Source organism: Lytechinus variegatus, chromosome 7 (assembly GCF_018143015.1).
Source record: "Lytechinus variegatus isolate NC3 chromosome 7, Lvar_3.0, whole genome shotgun sequence".
In the NCBI taxonomy this organism is placed as follows: Eukaryota; Metazoa; Echinodermata; class Echinoidea; order Temnopleuroida; family Toxopneustidae; genus Lytechinus; species Lytechinus variegatus.
Genome location: NC_054746.1, coordinates 27,321,818 through 27,336,882, shown reverse-complemented (window position 1 = coordinate 27,336,882; position 15,065 = coordinate 27,321,818).

Genomic DNA, 15,065 nt, shown 5'->3' with positions numbered 1-15,065 from the left:
TACACTTGTTTTAAAAAAAGTGTACGCGAGGGTAAGACTGTGAAATGTCTTGGCCGAATGGTCTTATAGGCCCCTGACTACACTATGGAAGTCCAAGGTTAGATTCCCGACACGGCCCTTGAGAAATACTTTTTATCAATACTTTGTTTTTTATCTTGCATCAAATAAATCAAAATGCTAAATGCATTGTTAATACCAACGTGTGCAAGTGTTAAAAAGAGTGTTGGTGTTTGTATATCATGATGATTTCACTTATTGATTATGTATTTAATGGAGCTATAGTTTATTATGTTATCACGACATCAGACCTAACAACTGCCTTTGTTTACAAGACAAAGTATAGTCTTTAACGAGTATCACGAGAGTGTCGCAATAGATGAAGATATCTAGTTTGGCCTTCAGACTTCATATAAAATTGATCTTTGCATTCAAAACCAATGCATATCGCAAACAAAGCCTACAAATCTTCAATGAACACTTCTCGAACTATGTGCTGAGAACCTATAATCATATATCATCGTGTTAAATAATATTCCAATCGACGAGTCTAACATCTCAACCTTGTAAAGAGACTAGTTTCCCTTATGTCTGCCCAGTCTAACTACCCCCATGGCAGCCCTTGGCCGCTAAACCAACTGGGAGGAGACGGACCTGTGCATAACCCTGACCTTCGCGGACGGATTCCATAAATTAAAGAAAGTGCAACCTGATGCCAGACAAGAAAAAGACAGGCACAAAGGTTGATATGACGAGCACCTCTCTTTCGATAGGCTTCATCCAAAGCGGTTCAAATTACTCTGTTTTTAGAATTTTATTCCCATTTGTTATTTATTCCTGGGAAGTTTTGTTTTTCTAGATACAACAGTTGCTACAGCGTCATCTTTCATTTCATGCCTAAAATAGTATTTTTTTGAAAATCGTCATAACAAGGTAAAAGCTAAATGCTATCACACTCCAACAAAGCCGACTTTATACCAATCAAACTTCTTTTTTTTTCATTCAAATAAACATTTATTTTCTTCCATTTCATTACATTTTTCGTAATCATTAATTCATACAAAAATCAATATTATGAAGAATATAAATATGTACATGTTGTGTTTAAAGAAGAAAGCGTATACCCTAAAAGCTGAGGCTTGTGGCGGAATACGCCTATAGACAAAAATACGAATACAATAAACAATATTGCATAATTTCCAATGAAAGTCATCGGTGGATTCGTAGTCGGTGTCGTTAGTATGATTTTAACATAATACAGATTTTTGTTGACTATCTAAATTATTATCAATGTATGTCTGAAGACACAATTTTATTGAATTTGAAATAACCAATATTCATCTGTTATTCATTGTATCCACGAACTTTATAATAGGGGAACCGTACAGATACATGATAATAAACAATTTTCATCTTTTAGAAGTTTGGACCCGTTGCTATCATTTTCTCTGTCATATCCTGTACCTGCATTTGTAATTATATTTTATTATGATCAGATATTGAATTAAGAAAACACAACGGAAACATTTTAATTGAATAATGATAGGTTTTTATTGTTGTTTTCAACCAACAATGATGATGTATCGATGATGGAGTTTTTTTTATTTGCACACTTGCTATATCCTACGTTTTTGATTACGTTGATTTCAAACATGAACAAACATAAGTTCATGTTTCAGATGTCCACCATGTTCATTAATTGGGTGTACGCCCTATAAGTACTTAGGAGACCACAAACATTTAGTCGTGTTCTTAGTACAGAGATTAAACGTCTTGTATCACAACTATGATAATCTTTGATATAGACAGTGTTGCGTGGGCCCTTCGCGAACTTGAGCGTGAAATATGTCCCGGATGGCCCATTAATAAGGATGATATATCCATTCCGTCTTGGTAAACTTCATCGTAACGACCTACTTGAAAATTAGGATTGGAAATGATTTGTAAACAAAGGAGAGGAAAGTGGAATTATTAATGGTTGCAGCATTAGGTAGAGTTCCCTGGAAAGATTTAGGGCGTTAGTTAAACAGCGGAAAAAGAAAAAGAAATTGCTACGTAGGCATGGCCCATGTCTCGACGGAGTAAGAAACGTTCATTCAAAAACTCGTAAATCTGAATGAAATACAACCGATGAAAATTTCCTTAACGGCCTCGAGAGTGGTGTTTTACAGACTAACTTGAATGGGCTGATGGGGATAAATAACAGCATCTCAGTTATACCAAGTTCCATCTGTTTCAACTTGCTCCATATACAGGCATTCAATACAGTAGGGTTGTAAGTGAAAAATAATTTTTACTAATATAAACATGCATTTTCATCCAGGTATCCCATAATTCATATCACTGTATTTTTAATTGTGAAATGGTGGAAGAGTGGGCGAACGGTTCAAACGAAATAGGGAGGAGAAATTGATGGAGAGCCCTCTATCGGCAGATATTAAGGACACTATGTTGACTGTCTGAGCATGCAGAGTGAGAGAGTGAGCTTAGTCGTATTTTGTGTGTGCTTTTGATATGTTTGTATATATCTTTTTTTTTCCGAATCTCTGTTTTTCCTCTTCATTGAAATCTAATCAAATTAAAACTTGAGAATAAAGTAAGTACGTATGGTTTTAAATGGTAGTGTTTTTACCACCTTGTTAATGGTGAGATTGGAGCCTTCTTATATTAGGCAGAATGAATTATGTAGTATTGTTTAAAAAAATCTGATTTAATATTACTTTGGAAGTGCGTATTTCTGATTGTGTATTCTTGGATTATAAAATCACTAACAAAGTAAGATCACTAACGAATTGTTCAATCATAGAGTCTTCTCGATCCATTCAGAACTGCAAGAAAATTGACACTATATTTGTATTAGGATGAACACAATCAAAGAGAATATTAATTTGTGGCATATTAAAATGCAAATGTAAAAAATAATTTGATAAGGATTAGTTTCGTATTATAAAATGGTAATCTAATAATCTGCTTGCTTAACAAAATGGCTTATTTTGGCATCGCGTATTACAAAGCAAACTGAAACGCTGTAGATGTTTGACGAATAGGCCTGCAATAATCCTTGTTTACAAAATACTTTTATAATTCATGGCAGGATTTATCAAAATTGCACCAAATGCAGGGAGAAATAATCCCAAAACGGAGGTATAATAAGTAAGCGTTTGAAAATCAGAAATCTTCGGAGTAAAGCCATACTTCCCATGACAAGGCTTCCCCAAAACTTACAGAATTTCAAAACCTTACCGGGATCATCCCCTGTCTCTAAATTTTTTGCTGTATCACTATATCTTAAGTTCCCTGCAAAGAAATACAATAATAACTTCCGCCAAGGCCTTACAATTTGTACGTATACCTGAGTACATCAGCGTGAAAAAAAAACGCAGCTGAAATGTAAATTTTATGGAATATTTGCAAAAGTATAGTGGAAGAAAGATAATTCATACTTGGCTAATTCATTAATCAATGTTGCTTTGTAGATGTATTACTCAGATGAAATTATTACTGACATGGTTTGTGGCAGGTTTTGTATTCAATCCACAGCGCACTCGGTGAGCAAGCATTTGGGAGGATTTAACAGCCGGACCTTTTGGCGATAAGGCAATTTTCCGGTAGGCTTAAAAGCGGGGAGGCGTTTGAGCAAGGGAAAAATGCGGGAAACCGATGACGAAGAGACGCCAAAAAATAAAAAGGGGTTGAAACACCAGACGACAGACCCTGTCAAATGACACACTACACTATACGTGGGAACGTTCTACTCACTAAGAATCACGCGATATTTTTTGTCTTCTTCTCTGCTTGTTTATTTGTCACTGACATTTCTCGCTTTACTGACAATTATACATGTACAAATAAGAAGAAATCTTGATATCAAAGTTGATGTTTTTCTTGGAAACCTGTTTCAATTTTCTTCTAAAACCTGGATGCAATTAACATAATCCCCAATCCCTGTTGGCAAGTTAAGTTTGAAGAAAAAAAAGATCAAATAGGCTAATGACAAACAGAAACAGATTCTGGAATAGAATTGAAGAAAAAGAGAAAGAAAGAAAGAGAGAGAGAAGGATGGGGCGGAGCGGCGATGTCAGCATCATGAAAACTTAAGTTAAAAAGAAAATAAGATGAACATAAAGATTTACTCCAAGACTTGTATAACCCTCAAGTCACGTCCTCTCATCGTCGAAGACTGAAACTTTGAGTAGAACCGGCGCAGGATTTTTCCCGATAGTTCCCTTGAACGAATGATAAGATTTCCACTTCCAATCTCATTAATTAGTCAACACGCTGTTAGGGTGTTGTGTTTCTCGCATGGCTTTGCTCATGTTGGCAAAGATTTGGCTAGGCTGATGAGTTCCCAAAGACGATGAAGGTAGTTAGCTTTGAAAAAAAAATTATATCGCGAGATTGTGGAATGAGAGAAAGAATTTAATCTTAAATATATGCCTATATATGAATCCGAAAGACATGGTAGATTACTTAAAAGTCTCCATGGTGCTTTTCGTACAATTTAAACTAATCAATCGCTATCATTGAATTAATATTAAAATATGAATAGCACAATGTTTTTCATAAAGTGCGATTTTTTTTCCACGATTGGCACATGTAACTTTTCTCAAGGAAAGAAGGGTCGACCGGCTTACGCTATGTTTGAACGATAAAGTATGATGTTGGTTCTTCAAGATCTGACACCTGAGTAAATATCAAGATCATCATCATCGGTTCGGATGTTTAACCCGGAGTATGGTAGAATAATAGTTACATCCGTTCCCTATCACATTAGGTCCAATATAAATATCAAACAGTGTCAAAGTGTCTATAGCTGATTACCCGAATTATCCGCTTAATAAATATTTCAATTTGATGGACATCTATAAAGACATATTTATTTGATGAGCCTCAGCCATCCTTACAGTACCATGTCTGACGAGGTGCCGGCTTCAAAATCATTGAAAAATAAAGTTGTTCTGTATAGAATAGGCTGATATTTTTTTCTTTTCAGAATGATAATGAATAATGAGAAAGTCTGATAGACCAGGTTGTCTTAAATCATTGTAGATTAGTAATACCACTTTGAAACTTACTTTAATAATTTTATTTTTAATTGGTTTTGGTCTAGTCTTCCGGTCCATTTTTGGAAAAGTTCTATTAACAACCTCATTTGTGTCTGACTGCATTCAACTTTCCTTCTAATACCTTCAGTCAGTACCTTTGAAATGAGCCAAGGGTGATGAAATATTTGATTTCCTTCATTTAAAAACAAATAACAAACGGATAGACTCTTTTCACGCCTTAGACCTGACTTAGATTTCCGTAACACCTCAGGCATGTTCTTCCTTTCCGTACTTGATCTTGACTTTCAACTAACTCTTTCATTTGTTAAACACTAAGACTTCTTTATCAAAGATATATGTCATTGAAATACCATATTCCTTCGAGGTTTATTTCCATGAAGATTCTTCAGGATATTGAGAAGATCGAGAGGGGGTGAGGGTGGTTGGGGAGAAGTCAATATGTTCCAAGGACCTTTTTAATTTCGCAGAGTCAATGCATGAAAACATGATTGATGTTCTCTTCGCTCGATCAATATTGGGATTTGGATTGGGCGTGTACCCAAATATAAATATCAATTATTGCAATTTAAAGAGTAGTAAACATTTTTTGTTCATTATTTATGATCTTACTAAATCCGATAAAAAAAGAAAAAGATGAAAAGTGACAAATTTATTGAAATTACACAAAATAATTCAAACTTAATCCACAAAATTCTAAGAATGACTATACAGTACTACAACCATCTATAGCAAATGCACTTGGTATTTTGTATACTCGCTAGTTGATGGATGTTGTGCTGATATCATTTACTAAAGTGTTTAAATTGATGCATATTGTATGAATAGCCTGAAACCGATCGGCCTCCTTCAAGTGAAAAAGTGTGCCCCTCTTCTTCTATTTTTTTTGGTCCTATATCTTCCGTCGATTTTTCTCTATCTTTCTTTGTGTTCTTGTTTCCTGTTTTTGGAGAGGAATTCCTGCTGAACCAGCGAAGCAAGCTCTGCAGTAAACCTGATACATTTCTCTGCTTGGTTGACTGACAGAAGAATGACAGCAAGAATGTTCGATCGCCCATTGTTCTAGATACATGACGCCGCGGTCTCGCCCGTAGCGCCCCCAGCAAGGACTTGCCGATAATTCACTCCAAACAGCTCATCGCTTACACTTGTGTTATCATTAGCATTAATCCGAGAGGGATCTTGAAACAAAAGCCTAACGACAAGTGGTCACCATTTTTATTTTCTCTCTTTTTTTATCAGGTGTAGTCAGTATTGGTTACCTTGGATAATGGTCAGTAAACGAGACATGATCGCCGGACCACCGAGACCGGGTGTGGGTAGGTCCACCTTCCCCCTGGCCATGGCAACGGGAGGGGACCTGGGAGGGGGACAAGGTAAATGATTAGACTAATGACTCGGACATCCAGGCCAAGTTATGCGGACATTCTGGACACGGTGGTGGTCACTAGGGGACTCCGTCCTTGTGCTTTAAGTTCATGGAAAGTCCGTGCAAATCCCTGGACTCCTCGGGCCTGAACTGGTGCAGAAAGAGAAGATTGTGATCTGAATGAGTCGTGATGACCACAATATATGTTCACACTGCTCGATTTTTCATTCCTACAATTCCAGGTTTATTACAAGCCGATATGCAGGAACTTGAACTACAACATAAACATATTCATAGCGTTACGACGCTGCCTTTGATAGAGACAGATTACAAAACTGTATCAACACATCGACCTACGCATAAGGATTTACATTTAATAATGATTACATCTGAAAACACCATTCGTACAAAATATTCGTAGAAATATTTAAAATATACAGTAATTTTTATGAAAATTGAATAATAAGCTTCTAACACAAAATGTGTATAATGTGATTGTAAAGGTTTTAACTTGGTATCTTGATTTTGGGATCACCATTTGAAAATTGATTTCAAACATCTCAGAGAAATAAATTGACCAAATTAGCTCATGGGGATGTAAGCATGGTAAGGGGCTGTCCACCAGAATGAAATATAGTTTCTTTTTGGCAATGTGATCTGATTGCAAAGTATCCTTGGCCATTACTTGAACACGTTAGAGGGCATGACCAGAAAGATCAAAGCATCGTTAGTACGTGTCTGTCAAAAGACAACCCAGTGGTCAGTCCGCCAAATTTGTCACCACCAAACCTCATCGTGTTTTCGATCACCACCAACGGTCAGCTCGATCATGGAGGAGAATACTAAAAGATTTTCGCGTCACTCTACCAAAGGTGGCTCGGGTAAGCCGAGATGGCCAGTTCGGAGTCAAGAGGTTGGCAAGATGATATATGAGAAGGATGGTGTTGTTTATACGCGATCCCCCATTGTAGCTTGAACGAGCTTGTGGCCTAAAGTCAAGCCTATTGCTTCCTCATATCATCACCTCATTAACCTATCATTCTGTAGAGGGACAAAATGCTTTATGACCCTTTTTATTCATCACAAATAACTCTCCGATTTAACGAGTGTTATTGACACCGAAAGGCGATTTGTTTAACACGTAATTTGCGCGTTAACGTTACGGGTACAGGTGTACTATTGCACATTGGCTTTTTTTGAGGGGTTGGATAAAATAAGAAATAGGGTTGAATCGGGGGAATAAGATCAAGAAGCTCTTGAGACTCTATAAACAAGACCCGGGACAAGACCACAGAAAGCATACTGCCTTACTGGGGTTAATGTGTGAATTATTTGAGCTGAACACGCACCAATTAAATATCAACAAATTTAAATGACGTTGCGCTGAGGGGCAAAACATAATTATTTTTGTTTTTCTCGTACTCACCGGTCGAAAAAAAAACCCTTCAATTTTAGTTGTAGCAGACATCTTATAGCCAGTTGATACAAATATTACAAACAACATTTGTTTTTCTTAAATTGATAATCAAGTAGTCAAGCCTTGTTCATTTATATATTTCAGAAGTAATAACGAAGCATTTGCTTTGCATGGCAAGAAAGAATCTTTGTCTAAAATGTGTCTTATTTCAAATGAGAGTACAGACTACCTTGCTATATTCTGCGGGGCAACTAGCAAACGTGTTAAAAATGTTATTTATTGGGAGCGCCCTCTGTTGAGCAATTGCGACTCTGTAAATGCGATGCATCAAAAAAGGATTAGGGGTTCTTTCTTCAATTATTATGCTAATTTTTTCCTTGTTTGCTTTTTACTTCACAGATAATGTGATGCACTGACGATTTATTCTATATAATGCTAACTTGCTGTAATATATTAATGTTCGTAACATAAAGTCATAATGGAACTGCCATAACTGTCTCAGAACAGGAATAATCTCGTTCGTTTAATGATAACATGATTGGCTCAAATCACTTTCTATAAAACAAAAAAAGTATTGACAATAAACAATAGTCATACAAATAAAAAAAAACAAGATATACATTTCGGGTCAAATTGTGTTAAAAGATGGTCTTATAAAATATCAAATTTCATATCATTTCTGTTCATCGATTTTTCTGTCATTCATCTGAAAAGCGCATTAAAAAGAAGCCAACTATCGTAAAGCAAATATACAGGCATATATCCATCATGAGCTTTCTTTTGAAAGGCATATGTCATATTGGTAAATGTCTATATTCAGTACAAATGTTGATTGACGTCGGGATTTGAGTGTTTTCCTTCACATATGCGATCTGTTTAATTTCAAGAGAACGGAGCTTGGAAGGAGAGCGTGTAAGGCTCTATCAAGCCCTTCGGTGCAAGCTTCATATAAATAATGTTAAAAACCCGAGATAAGTCTCAACCTCGAGGAAATATGTGGAGCGGTGTCTTTGCCAGTGATTTACTTCCCCCACACCTGAGAATCCGTGTTTATTTAGCTAGTTTTATAACTTTCATCACGTACAAGTCCAAATGCATCTGACGAGGAAGGAAGGAAGGAGAGAAAGACGCGAAAGCCTTTTCTCTTTTAAATTTTACAAATGCGCGACGAGGATCACCGTAAATCACCCAAAGATGAGAGAGGAAGAAGTTGGGCAAAAGTTCTCTCTTGTCAGCTCCCATCGTGAAAATAGAATTGTCAAGTTGGATGTTTGAAATCGATAAATCGTGAACCTGAACGTGCACGTCGTGTCATTGGCTAAAAACTGCGATCTCCGCATCCCCTGGGATTATTTATAAGTTTGTGAAAGATTAACAAATATTTACGGGGTGGCTCGGAAAACAATGGCACAACTTAACCAAACAAGCGACACAGGCAAAATATTGATGGCTTTGGCCTTTGACCGGGGGATGTCACAAATTTTTTGGTGAGGGAGGAGGATTATTTTCTTCTTTCTTTCTATATTTCAGCAGACGACGAAGGCGTGATGACACTGCGTGCAAACATGACATCGTCGAGAATGTCCATCCGATTTAAAGCAATAAACAGGCGAGCCTACAATCACTTCTCACTCATCTTTGATAAATTCCGTTGCCATGACAGTGTTCACCTTCCAAAGTACACCTCGAAATAAAAAGAACCATGAGAATACTCACCTACAAAAGCGATTAGCATCTCGCACAAATAGAAGCGGCATTCTCTCAGATTTTTAAGTGTCCATCCATCTTTCTTTTTTGCATGGTAACAAGAAAACAGCCTATAAACTGCATCCCATTCTCGGTGTGAGATGGGTAATTACGAAGAAGGGAAAGTGAGAGAAAGCTTCAGGTAAGATCCAAACAAAGTTAAAGATAATACACCAAAAGAGATTTATCGTGGAAAATTGTAACAGCTGGGTTGGCTGTTTGTGTATGTTGAAATCACGTCCGTGACCATCTTCTCAAAACTTATCCCGTTTCCGACGATTTATAACGGCGTGGTGCAAATTAAGTCTTTACGATTGATGTTCAGGAATTTCCCTTGCTGAGCTGTGACAAAATGGTACCAAAAAGTTAGTAAAGCAAATGGAGTTTTTGTCGAAAATGCTACCAACATCATAATTTCATTCAAAATGAATAGGGAAGTGTGCACATTAATCTACAAAAAGACTATATATATACGATTTTGAGGGGATGTTTTTTTTCTCTTTTGTGAATAGATTTTTGAGATTCTTAGTATTCTTTTTCTTAATCCAGTCTGAAGTTTTGATAAAGGTTCAATAATGTGACCTACCTGAGTGTAATCTATCATTCAAATCTTTAAACCAGACAATTCGAACAGATTTCTCAAAGCTGAAGTGAAGAAACGTATCTCCTGAAATGTAAAGCCTATTCCATAGCCAAAAAATTGGTTTCATTCAAAAAGAGAAAAAAGATCTAGGGCCTACTAATATTCTTCTTCGAACGCCGATCCTAATATACCTTCTTGTGAAATGGTAATTTCACCTGATTCATTTGCAATAATACAGCGATAAAGTTTGTGATACTCAAAACTTCTTTTTACATAGTTCTACTTTACTACATTATAAGAACACGTATGCGCCAAATTTGTTCGAAACTATGGATTTAGCATATACATGTCCTTATAATATAGTAATAAACTAAAACAATGTAAAGAGAATTTATGTAAAATATTACAAACTTAACGCTGTATTATTGCAAAAGGTAGACAAATATACCTGATACTATACTGTATCCCCTGAAAATGTTTGAGGAATGCTCGAAATAACTTTGGACATAGTAATATAATGATTCTCATGGTTAAATGATTAATAAAGGTAAAACTGGTTGTGGTAACAATGAAATATATACCCGTAAAAGGCAAAGGTAACTATGTAATATTTATTTGATAGGTTGTATTTATACTGAACAATTTTAACAAAATATTCGAATTTAAGACCCAGTACAAACATTGAGTGTAAAATGTATATTTTTAATATCTGACACCTGATTTTGTCCACAAATCTCAAAATAACGTTCAATATCATAAAATGCAAAGTCATTCCATACATTGCACTCAATGTTGCCTTTCTCTTCGGTCACGTCGATATAGAATACATGTCAGGTGCATGGTCTGTTTAGAATGATTGTTAAAGTCAATGATGTCTATTCGTGTGTTGCAAGTATTACTCATTCTCTCAGCTTTTCCGATAGTAGCCTCCTGGTTCACTGCACTGCCATCAATAGTTTACTCAAAACTTTAAAGGATGACAAACTTCTCCAAACTAGACAGATTTACTTGTAAAGCTAGCGAGTGAAATCAGTTGATGGTGCTTCGTATATTCAAGATGTTTGGATATCTGATATTTGTTCTTGCGAAAATTGTTTGAAATGAGAGACCTGGATGCCAATTAGATACATGATTTTATGCTAATATAGGTTCCTAAAACCGGGATTAAAAAACTTCAGATTATAGAATGAATGATTCCAAAATTGAATATGTCAATTTAGCGATTAATTAAATAGCGAACGAAAAAAATGTGTATTCAGTAATTTCAAAACATTGATAAAACCTATATAAAAATAAAAATTTTAACAAAGACGTATATTCAAATACTCCATGTTTGTAAATTCATTTTTATGCTAATTACCAATATAATATACTATTTTTATTGAAATACGAAAAAATGAAATCAAAGTAGGCACAGCAATTCGGCGTTTCAAATTGTTAATGTTTATATTCTATTTACAAGCCGATGTAATTATTATGTCTGTTTTATCCTTGTTCAATGGTGATAATTTGCAAATTGGAAAGTAAGATAATTATGGCTACAACCACGGCATAATCGTGGTAACTAAACGAAGTGAGACTGGTTTAAAGAAAACGTCTACATTGCCTTTAACAAAGAATCCCTCTGAGTTATGATTACTTCTCCCTCTTGAACTAACACAGGAAAGTAGTTTGTCGTTCCCAGCTACATTTTCCCCCATAAATCCGATTCGGAAACTCAGTCATGCCTCAGTGAAAAAAGAAAACTTATGACTGACTTGGCATCGCTTATAGCTTCAAAGGTTTGTGTATATCTCTTTTTAATAAATTCTCCAGATGATCGGGGTTTCTCTGTTATTAGCCTTGTCTTATACAGTACCTGCAAATAGGGTATGAAATAAAAAGGGTATACAGCAAGTAATCGTGCTGTTTAAGATGAGTATAACCTGAAACAATAAAAAAATGCATAAAATATAATGTGCCTCTCTCTCGTAATCAACCCCTCCCATCACAGACACACACATTCACCCTCGCCCACACACACACGTATATTCTCTCTCTCCATCTCTATTCCTCCAAATGCATAACATATTCAGAGAGGAGAACGAGAAGATAAAACAAATGCTATTGAAACAGAGTGAAGAATTTAATAAAGCAATAATGAGGATGAAAAGAAAAAAAAGTGCTTTGAGAATATCTTATAAATGTGTTAAAGGGCATACGAACCAGCATCCGTAATTCATAGCCCCACATCAAGTCCTTAACTACCCCTATTTGGCACGGTTCATTACCCATCATGCAACCTTCTCAGCAGTAGACTTGTAATATAATCATGCTGTAATTATAAAACACCAATGCATTACTCAATATAGCAATAATCATGTTACCAAGTAGCAAAACAAAAAGAGTGAACTTCCCTCTCCAAAACATTCTAGATTCTACACACAAACAAAATAATAAAGTAATTGATCACATGTAATACTGATAGTTACCTCTCAGAGTATATGTAAGAATAGTCATTTATATATTATTCTTTTTCTTTTAATAATACAAATTCGGTCAATTTTCTGATTTTTGTTCTTTAATAGTTGGCAATATACTCATATCTAATCCAGCATCGAGTATACGCCAATAAACCCATGAACACGACTCTATCCAAACCTATGTAACGTCTGTACACATTATACTCATATAATGTGTCTGCACAAAATTATTTCGCAGTTTTTTCAAGTACATAACACATTATCAGTGCGAGATAAAAGCAATGATTTGCCAAGCTTGAATTATCGAAAGCCGATAAATAAATGGAAGCTAAGCATGAATTATAATTTAAACTAGTGATGAACAAAATGATAACCCAAACAGATTTTGTTAACTGTACGCGCTTAGGTTATGATCTGAGATGGCGTCTATTCACCTTGCAACGTCCACGTGATCAAGAATTGAATCACGTGGTCACAATAATGGTGATATCATAACTAGCAGCATGACTGCCAAATATTGTTACATTTTTTTTATCAGTGATTACAGCACATGGAAGACCGAACATTCTCTAGTCTTCTCAGAGTGAAATATGCCAGTATAAGGTAATATAATTATCAAATACTTCGTCTTTAGATGTAAAAATATTTTTTTTTAGTATTACGGTATTTTTTTTTAACATTCAGCTATAAATTTGCAAGTGGTCTAAACTATTAATCATAAGAACGGAAAATGCTAAATAATGTTTTCAAGATTAAGATCAATCTCTGTTTTTTATTTATTCATACATATTGATATTACCGAGTATTCAGAAATATTTTTAACTGTGCGTAAACCGTTAGTAAAACTTAAGATTGTATTCTGTGTCCGTAATAAGGTGTAAAATGCTTGACAAATAATGTTTCATAGAGAAGACATTGACAAAAGAAATTACACATACTAATATTCATAAACTTTCTATTATGTATTTCAGTTTCGATTGCAATAAGGGAATATCACATGTGCAACCTTACTTTTCAGTGATACAATTCAGCTGATATAACAAAGTTGATACAAGTGAATTGATTTGAGTTATTGAAAGCAGGTTCGGAATGGAAAAATGGGTCATCGTAGCTAAGAGCGAAATATTTTTACGAATTGTTCACACTGCTTGTATTTGTCTTCCAGCATTCATTTGTGGACAAACGGCTGCGATTTTAATTTTTTTCGAATAGCTTTAAAAGAATCATCATATCTGGTATTATAGTTACATCAAAACAAAGTGTAACCCTTTAATTTCGTTTTTAATATGTGAGTGGTTTTGTACTTCAACTTGAAGGCATCATCCACAAACTGTACTTCTGACACCAGTTGGTCAAACGTGTCTTATCTAAACCAACCCTATACTTTCCCCATGTATATTCCCATGGAACATCTCTATTTCATGCTCATGTGTTTCAAATTTGCAAAGATTGCCGACAAAGGTGTAAAATGCTTGTCACTTTGGCCGCTTCCTGGAGGGGGCGTCGACGAAAGGAATTCTACCTTTCATATTCTTTTATTTCTCCGTAATGGATTGTATCAAAACTACATCGACTGGAATTGAGAGAAAGTGGGAGATATTGAGGTGATAATTCTTACCATGTTGTCAGAAAGTGATGACAGTTTTGCTTCGGATTTTATTTATATGTCGTTCAGTCCATTTCGTATCAATTCAGCCGATTTGAAAGAAGTGTTGAGCAATTGAAATTTAACAGATAGGAAGAGTTAAAATAATACTAATTGAACAATAATCACAATCATGATCATGTTTAAAATTACATAATTGAATGTATTTGATCATGTTTGATATTACATGATTAAGTAAAATATTATCAATTTGATGTAATGTCTAGGTGTGTGTGTGTGTATAATATATTTTTTAATTATGTGGTTAAAAAAAATGCATTTCATAAATATTCTATAATCTTGAAAATATTCTTCATCTAAAAATCGTCAATAATTGATTGAATATTTGCCTAGGGTTACTCATTTTAATCCCGGCATTTAGACTTAAATTTCAAAATTGGATTGGAGAGAGAAAATAAAGAAAAATAGGGGTCATAAAATGATCAGACGGACAGACCGGGAACAAAAAAAGAGGAGATTAGAGTAAGAAACGGAATGACTACATCAATATGTGATAGAACTGGAATAGCTTTTGTCATTTCGAAGATCGAAGTTCAGAGGTGACGGTCCTGGCTATGAAATGACCTGAGGGGAAGTCCTTTTGACAATTCCACGGTGATAGAGGAGGGTCAAGGGAAGAGAATCGGTAACTTTAGAAGAGGTCACGTGTCCTAAGGCAGTGCACCAAACCACGTCCTTACTTCTCACCTCCAAAGTTTCGACGTCCACAGTCGGACTTGAAAGAAAGACATAGGCCTATTGAAAGAGTGTGAAGGGGACGAT